General features: G+C 39.2%; 1 protein-coding gene across 1 annotated transcript in view; it reads right to left on the bottom strand.

Moving 5' to 3' along the window:
• Positions 1 to 9,787, bottom strand: part of LOC117158995 (uncharacterized) — a 188,451-nt gene that overhangs the window by 148,280 nt on the left and 30,384 nt on the right. The gene's annotated exons all lie outside the window — the stretch shown is intronic.

A 9,787-nucleotide genomic window follows, 5' to 3' on the forward strand; every position in this document is an offset into this window, starting at 1 on the left:
AAGCAGGTTTCATCGGTCGGGGAAGCGAAGAGATACGAGTTCATACGTATAAAATACCAAAGTCAGGATTAGACGATTTACTTAAAACCTCTCTCTACGACGAGTGGTTTTTGCCACAACTAGGCTAAGGCCATACGTCGCCGATGTGTCCTGGAATCCAGTGTATCTTTAGAAAAGACGTTCTTCCTCTTCTTCTTCTGCTCACGTACGTGCCGATTGTGTTCCATTTAACGAGCCCTCTCTCTCTCCCTCTCTCTCTCTCTCTCTCTCCTCTCTCTCCTCTCTGTTTCTTCGTCTTTTGATCGTGCTTCGATCCTTACGCCATGACTTCATGGCCTGCCGCCTCCCAATCGGTCGCGCGATTAACTTTACGTGCCTTCCACGAGTTTCTCTAACCGAAGCGAACGAGCTTACAGCTTGCGAGACACACTTCTGCATATTTATGAGCTACGGTCTCGATCGAATCTGTGGAATTGACAGACGTTTCCTAACGTAACAATCGAGAATTTCGCTTGACGTTGATTACATCGCCTGATTGGATGGCCGGGTAGGAAGATGAAGAAATTTCTGCGAGAGATACAGGAGAATCGTCTTTTGGTTTTTTCTATTTAGAGTGTAACGAAGCTTCTATATAGGCGTCTAAACAAGAGACGAATATTCTGAGCTTTCATTAACGCATCTGTTAACTTCAGAATGCCAACAGCATCGGGTAATTTTATAAATTCGCGGATCAACAAGCTTCCGCCGGGGATGAAACACGATGGTCATTTATTGTAGTATTTTCTCGTTACAGTCGAATTCAAGTAAGAGACGAATACCGTAAGGAGTTAAGTTTGAAATAATAAGATTTATTTGCGGTAAAAGATGTATAAACATTCTTTGTTTCTTAAGAAATCTAAGAAGTCCAAGACGATCGTCTTTTCTTTTTTCCTGATTACTTTTCCACCAAGTTTCTGCACAGCTTTTCGAATGACAGGCGAATAACGTGCTATTGCGAACAGAATAAACTATTAAAAGCGTCTTTCCTTTACAGACACGTCTCTTACAACAACGCATCTTTGTACAAACATGAAACCTAATCCGTCGAACGTTGTAATCTTTATCTTGATAGAGCAAAACGGATCGTACGTAATTCGGCAAAATAATATAAAACGCAAAATGTTGTACATCCATTATTTCCTTATAAAACGAAAGAAACTTCTCGGACGACCTAATATAACGGCAAATTGATTAAAACTGAGCTTCTCAAGGAACACATACGCGACAGCGTTCGACTACCGTCGAATATCGCATCGCAGCAAACCATAAACACCCGTAACGAAAAGAAAATTGCCAAGATTCTTAAGAAAAATCCACGTGCATACTCGCTTAAGTCTCTCTCTTAAGTCTTTACAAAGCGAATCCTCGAGACACGACACCGTGGTGGAACGCGGCCTATTCTCCTGAATACGCGCGGTGCACGCGGAAAATACGCCGCGCCGCGCCTCGTCGTGGGCTCGTTTGAAGGACAATGGAACTTAATTGAAGGTACTTCCTCTAATGAGAGGCGGATTCAAAAGTGCATCGTCGTGCTGTGAGATCTCGGTACTCGGGCACCAAGTAGCAGTTGGTGCATCGGCACCGACGCGTGCAATTTCAAGCAACGTTGTTACAATGACGAGGATGTCTAAGAGAACGACAGTGGAGAGACGAAAAGAGAAAGATAGAGAAGAGAAAAACGCAGAGCCAGACACGGAGACGCGTGTTGCAAGCTTCTCCTTGCCAAGAAGAACGAGCGTCGTTGCGACGTGGTCGTGGCGACAGCGGGTGTATGTTTCTTTCAAAATTGCACATGCAATCGAGCTTTACGTAATGCCGACGCGTTTTCACGTCACGTTTTCTATTACCTAATTCTAGTTTCGTTCTTTCAGTTTCTAAATCCTTCCAATCCTTCAAATCCCTCTTCTTCTTTCGTCCAAGCAATCGAAGTTATCGAACGTTGTCAGCCGGCGTGTAGTCTGTTTCGGAATTGTAAATCGAGCTTTATGCAATGTCGCATAGTTTTCTGTTAGTATATTATAGTTTCTTAATCCTCGAGAATCTTTTCTTTTTATCGAAACTATTGGAATCTTCGTTTAGAAATTACTTTACAATGTATTTATACATTAAACTTTACTTTTAAGAAACGAACGAGTAAAATTACGTACAATATACCGCGCTATGGTAAGTGTTGCAAAATAAAACGCTAAATGATAGTGGAAAAGAAAATCTCAGTTTCCGCCACCTATCGATCCTGTCGGGTCTCTCCTCTATTTTGTTACCTTTTTTACGAATCGAAAAATGGAGAATGTGATTTATCATGTTCTTCCCCCGTAATCTTGGCGTATGAACGGGGATGTAATAACGTAGATGGGGGTGGTCAAAGACCCATTGACCCGGTTCCACGCGCGCCCAACGAAAACACACGTTCAACAGCCCAAATTCAATTTTCAAAATCAATAGGGGCGGCGAGACAGCGCCGTGGCTACTGTGGCTCTACTACCTCCGAACAAAAACACCGACAGCTTTGAAACAAAGAGAAAAAGAGAGAGTCGTAGTGGTTGAACGATGTATTGGATCGGCCTAGCCCTTCGTTGCGGTGTTCGACCTGTTGTTTCGACAACCCCGTCGACGCGGCAGTCGAAAAAAACGATGATTAAAGTTGATTTTGGGGGGCGTTCGCTTCGCGGTTTCACGGATTATGCGTTGAATCAAAGTGATCGTGGTAGGGTCTCGAATGGGGTGAAGGGAAATTACTACGTCGGCAGATTTCTTCATTTTAAACGTTTGCTCCAATTTCTGGTCTGAAATTTACGTTTTATAATAAAAGCCAAATAAAAAGAGAGCTCAAGACGAAGATTTAAAAAAGTTACAATTTTACAACGCGGTAGTAATAATACCTAGATCTATAATCTTATATTTTGTATAATGTGAAATTTGTTCAACGATTTTAAATTCACCCTACTATTCTGTCATTTCGATACAACATTCTTATATTTCTTCCTTCCATACAGCTCTTCAGAATTCTAGAAATAAATAAATAAATAAATAAATAAATGAGCGAAATAGAGAAATTAGCTGTCATTCGTAGACGGAATAGGATTACGTAAAACGGCGAGTGGCAAGGAGCGTGATTGATACCTCGAAACCGATCGCAATTTCCGGGAACGTCTGGCGTTCGTCGCCTCGAGACACGACGAGGAAACGAGCGTGGAACGCCAAGACGGCACCGTGGCCTACGTGTGACCGCGTGTAACGTTATCGTGCTAAATGTTACGTGTTAACCCGCTGTCAAGCGTGTCTATTAACCAACGTGTCTTCTCTCTTGGTCGTACAACGAAACGAGCCCGGATATATGTTGACTGTTACACGAACATATAGAGCGGTTTTACATCAGCCAATTACGGAAGCTACCGTTTTTCCGTGTCGACGACGACGCAGGTACTGTGAAGTGACCGATATCCAAACACGATCCTCCATCGATAAATCCTTACGATCCAATCGTTCAGGAAACGCGTTCGCTCGGGATCAGGCGAAATTTATGGATCTATGCGCGTGCTAATTTATTTTTAACTCGTTACATAGCTATTTAACAGAGCCAAAATAGGCTTACGCACTTCTTCGCAAAAAGTTGATTATTTTGTACTCGAACTACAGACGCTGTTTGGCTCGTAGTGTAGTAGAATTATGATAAATATATATATATAGAATGTAGAAATAATCAATAGAATTATCACATAGGAAATGGATACTCCCTTGTAGATTTTCTTCCATTTAATTATTTACTTTAGTTACTTTAGTTTCTCGTCAAATTAGATTCAAATTTTATTCATCGATCATCATGGTGGTACTACGAGAATAGAGAGCTTCAAATTTATTCAACAACGAGTAGGAAAAAATGATAAAATAGTTATCGCAAGAATTCATCTATAATTCCTTTCTATCGCGTCTTACACAAAATACAACAATGATGAAACGATATAACGTACGACAGTACATTAATCGAAGAGTGCAGACATTTTTCAAACAGTGTACAGTAATATCGCTTACTTAATTATATACGTGTATAGTATACTAAAGACTATATAGACTGTCGTATAATCGATGGCCCCATGAAGGTTAACGATGCCGGATCGTTAATTCGTAAGGGACACGAGATCGAAGACCTCGAAGCATGATTTTGTCGTGTACCGGTGCAGCGGCCGCGCAATATGCATCGGATCATTCGCGAGTACGTTCACCTCGCAAGGCCAATTGCATTGCATTACATCGATGTTACCCCTCTCGGCCCCTTTTGAGTTCTTCGCAAGGCATTCAATTCTAAACGCCTGGTGAATAATATCGTGTACTCGTGAATGGCCGTCACGAAACGGCCACGTGGTCGACCAAACAATGCGAAAATGCCAGAACTATTTCGGACTGGCACGCTCATGCGTACGGTGCTACCCGGTCATGGCTATACTTTTCTTCAGAGTCATGCTTTCAGAAATGATTAAGCAAAATTTCAAGAAATCAACCAATTTCATATATTTTTACTTTTGTACTCTTGTACGCGTTATCGAAATAGAACGCAACGTTGAAGCGAATATAACACGCGATATTGTAAGTACAATCGATCGAACACAAAAATTGGTGCACGTTACGATCGGTGATGCGCGAGTTCGTTTTGGATCGTGCGATCCAAAAATGAATTCGTATTTACGTTGTAAGTATTTTCCATTTTAGTTGGAAATTTTCTAGTGCGATCTGTCAATTGCAAAAGAATATAAAATAATTGCAGTAAACGAATAATACGAGTTATATTTAACGAAGTGAGCGTATAACGACACACGAATTTTATTAAACTCGCTTCTGTCATTTGCAGACACTGTCATTCATCATGTGTACTGGCACAATCATATTCGCATTCGCACATGTCTAGACAGAACTTGTGCAACTTCTCCTAAGGCCACGTCTTAGGCTGTGTAGTTTCGACATCGCCGCGAGATCTCTAGCCAACGAAACATATTTTATAACAGAAAATATGAGGATAAAAAAAGTAACAAAGAAATAGGAATTTCTCGGTATGTTAAATCGTCAGTTTGCGCAGTATACATTTTGTAAATATGCGCATACTACGGCGCGTATTCGCATAATAGCGATTCCGTGGGATCAAAGGTGACTTGAATTACCGCGAGGCAATCGGCGAAATTTCACGTGAGAGTGTAACAATGAATAGCATAAAAAGCAATCTGCTATACGATTGAATTGGACGAGAAAAGTAGATTTTTCAGGACAATGGTTTGAAATAGAAAATTACTAATAATTCGATCGTTTAACGATAAAACATTTTTTTTAGTCCTTTTTTATTTTTTAGTTACTAATAAAATATCCTTCGTACGTACTGTCGCTTATTATTAAAAAACGTAAAATTATTGAATTATAACGTTTCTCTTGTTAAACGCTATAATAATTACCAATAACTATTAGATAGTTTATTACAATTTATTTTTCCAGACGTATTAAAACTGTCGATTTTTTAAAATTTCTCACTTTTCTAACTAACCGACGATATCACGTTTGAAAACTCGAAGCAAATTACCTTCGGAGGAAAAACTTATTAACCACGATATTTGTGGTTTTAAGCCAAATAAGTTTGTCCTGGCGCATCTACATCTAGGAAAAGCAACCGACGAATAAATATCAATAAATCAATTATCTATGAATTTAGAAGATATTTAAAAAGGAATTTTTTTTTAATGCTTCTTCTTTCTTTTTTATTCGGTTAAATTGTAAAAAATATAAAGCTATAAAATCGTGTAGATTCAATGTCGACTAGTAACCTATTCAGCTCGATGCCGTAAAAGAAATAGAAAAGATAGCTAACAGAGCAAGTTTCCTTGATGGCAGGATGATGAGAAATTAAAAGATTACGAAAAGTGTTATCTGCACGTGTATGATTCTCTATTGTGTGGCAATACGCCCAACAAACGAGAGATCCGGCTTCGTGTCTCGTACTAGAAATACTTAACCAATTGTTAGCGATCTAGTCTTGTAGAACTTGTTAATGAGTTACTAAACACCGTAGAATATAGCCATAACGGTAATTACGAAAAAGAGAAACTAAGGTACTTCTCGTGCGAGTGAATATGCCATACGTATATGACATTAAAACACATCGTAACGTGTGTTCCACCCACGGGGGTGCAGTTTGACCTATAGCGACGCAATCTTCCCCAGTTTCATCGACATTCCACTCTTACCTGTCCTCTTCATTACCAGCCAACAATCCGATGTCTCGTGAAACTATTAGAAAATATTTTACGAGAGAAAAATATCTTTTTAGATAAATCTTCCTTATGATATTTATTCTCTACGTTGTATCGAAATATTTGGAAAGAAATTAGTAAATAATTTCAAACCTTCGATATATTATTTGAACGAAAGGAAGCAGTTTTAAAAATATTCCAATATCATCAAACTCTGATAAAAATCTACATATTTCATAACGGAAAATATAAGGAAATATGATTCAAATACGACGACATAGAATTGAAGAATTTATACTTCCTATACCGTGCAGTTTCTAGGATATGAATCTATTCCCGAAAGATATAGTGCCAATCATCAAACTGGAAGATCGTTTCCACCTCTTCAACGATATATCGAGTGGATTCTTTCAGGGAACAAAGCCTAAAACGAAGAAATGTAACTTGTCGTTCAAATAAATTCCAACGTATAACGTACGACTCTGCTTTCTAAATAAATTCAATTGCATAGAACGTAGAAGAACACCGAACGTACCAAGCAATTAAACAAACCGCGCCTCTAAATAAGAAGAAATTCTATTTCACGCTTCAACTACGCTAAATAAAATAGCGTGTCCTAAATAGCTATCGTTCCTTGACATTTCCTTGTCAGTCGCGTTACTTTCTCGCCATATTCTCTTTCGTGTACGCGCAGATGCACACTGTCTGTGCTACGTATGCAACGAGGATAGGCAGACGAGGCGGCCGCACGGCGGAATGTGGTTAGCCGTAAATTATTTCAATGCACCTAAAGCGTCGAATGTACCGAGAGTATTATTTACGACACTGGGTTCTCTAGGTGCAGGCTAGGCTAGCCACGGATAGGCTAAGATACGATTACATCATGGCAAAACAGTCGGTAATAGTGGCTCAAGGTCTACTATGCTCGTATGCGTCTCACAGCCGCGCCGACGTCGCCGCTTGCCATTCTATAACCCGCCCAACACCGTTTCCTCTCTTTCCCTGCCTCTTTCCCGACCTAATCGCTCCACGTGCGTATGCACGCATCCTTTCTGCTGTTAGACTGTTCGCGAGACTGCAACTTCTTTCTCACTTGACGATATTTCAAGAAGAATCGAACAGTTTACGCTCGTCGCAACGAACAGACAATTCTACTGTGAAGATTATACGACAGAACGTGACGAGTGCGTTTTTTTACTTTATAACGAAGCAAGAGTATTTTATTATCATTTTGTTTATTTATTTATTTATTGTTACTTAGTCCGTGCCTTTCGGTTTTACATCTCGTTTACCTATTACGCTTTTACATTCTATCGGTCTTATGGCGTTATCACCTTATTGCCTCCTCCCTTATATCTATCTAAACTCTTCTCTTTGTCTATCTCTCTTTTCTTATATATTTACCTCCTCTCTTATCCACTCTATTATATTGCACTCCATTATATATTCTGTCCCTAAAACTATGGCAACTTTTGGGCTTCTGCCTCCTTGCTGTGCTTCCTTATTGTCGTTCCTCCCCGTCCTGTATCGCCCTTCTCTTCTCCGTCATTGTTTTCAATTCCATTAGGCCTTCTCCAGTCTCGTTTAGTATTTTTTCTGTGTCCTTTGGTCCTCCAGTTATTTCGCATGTGTCTCGGGTCTTCTTCTTTCCTTTTGCATAGCCTGCATCTTTTTTCTCCCTCCTCTTTCCAGTATTCCCTCGCTTCAGTCTCGTTTCCACATCTGAATCTTGCTAACATTTTCCTGTCCTTCCACTTCATCCTCCCTTCTAGGTATTTTGGTAACTCTTCTTTGGCGATTTTTCTATAATGTTTGTCATATTTTCATTCCTCTATCCTTTGTCTCTTCTGCTTCTCTTTTTCTCCTTTCTTCGATAATTTGGTCTACTGTCATCTTTTCTAAGCAAGAGTATTTTAACGTGATATAATTGAAAATGAAAGAAACTTTAGACTGAAAAGCGCCAGTCTTTTCAAAATATAGATGATAAATTGAGCATGTTTTATGGAAACCGTAGATAAGATTATTAAGACGGCCAATGTCTGAATGTCTTTCGATGTACCACAATTTCAATATAATTTTTGAATATTTAAATATCGCGATATGATAAGCAACGAATATAAATGAACTGCTAATTCGTACAGTGAAACAAAGTTGAACTGCAGCCTGCGATTACGTAGAACTGTATAAAAATACAAAATATCTTTATTGCATACATAGGAAATTAATAAACGCAGAACGATAACTTTTTCAATGTATTAGATTGTCCTAAAAGTGTCTTTCTTTCGCAAACGTGTTTCTCACAACATCATACACCTGCATACAAACGTGAAACCAAGTCTGTGAAATGTCGCGGTGTTTATCTCAACAGAACAAGATGGATCGTACGTAATTCGGCAAAATAATATAAAAGAAAAAAAGTGCCTCTATTATTTCCTCGTAAAGCGAAAGAAACTTTTCGGACAACCTAATAAGAATCATTTAAAGACAGACTACATCTTTCTTAAATTTAATATCATTCCAACCACCTACGTTCAATATTCAACTTTTGGTAATTAACATTCTTTCCAATAGATAAGAATATAATTTACTTAATATACTTTGGTAATAAAGAATATTATACATTCTTATTAAAGAATTATTATTAAAGAATATTATACGTATATTGCTAGAGTATCATTTAAGAGTAAAGAATACTTTGTGTAACCTGAAAAGCACCGATCTTTGAAACATTATATCTGTATTGAATTTCTCGAAGGAAAGGAGAATATCGTTCATGGCAAAGAAATTGAAAAGCATTAACGCGCGATCGCGCAAAATTCAACGACGCTATAGGGACCGTTCGAGCAGCTTTTACGTCCCATAATTCGCGATAATCCTTATCTTCGACGCTGTTTCCCGTACCGTTCGTTCGAATGCACACTGCGGCTGGCAGTCATTTCACGTCTATAGAGTAGCGATAGCACCACCTAACGCTGATTAATACGTCATTCGCGTAATCCCCAATGATCGTGAACGTAACGAGGCCGTAGATGATTCGGTGTAAATAGAAACGACCAGAATCAGCTACCTTCCTCGTTCGCGTGTCCCATCGAATTTATTTGTCGTTAAAGAACTTCGAAATTTGTTTTCCTGTTAACGTAACGATAAATCAGACTACCTTAAGATCCGATCTAATCGTACGAGCATCAAACTTGATCGGCCATGCAGGGAAAATACAAAGACAGACTAGAAAGCACGAGACGAAACGATATTTGAAAATGTCTCGTACAACACGTCTAATATGTATACTCGTGAAAGATTTCGAAGATGTTGGAATATTTTCCTACTATTCTCCATCCACTTAACCTCGCTCGAATCGCGTTACAAGCTCGCGTATATCTTACGCAACGAGTATATCGATCTTGGGCGATCTGGATCTCGAGAAGCTTCTCCGAGCTTTTCGCCTCCTTGTCAGTTCTCTTGCCAGAGGACTCATTAGCTTAGCCACTCTGTGGTCGGATTTTTCTAGAAAACCCTTATCG

This window comes from Bombus vancouverensis, chromosome 5 (genome assembly GCF_051014615.1).
Source record: "Bombus vancouverensis nearcticus chromosome 5, iyBomVanc1_principal, whole genome shotgun sequence".
NCBI lineage: Eukaryota > Metazoa > Arthropoda > Insecta > Hymenoptera > Apidae > Bombus > Bombus vancouverensis.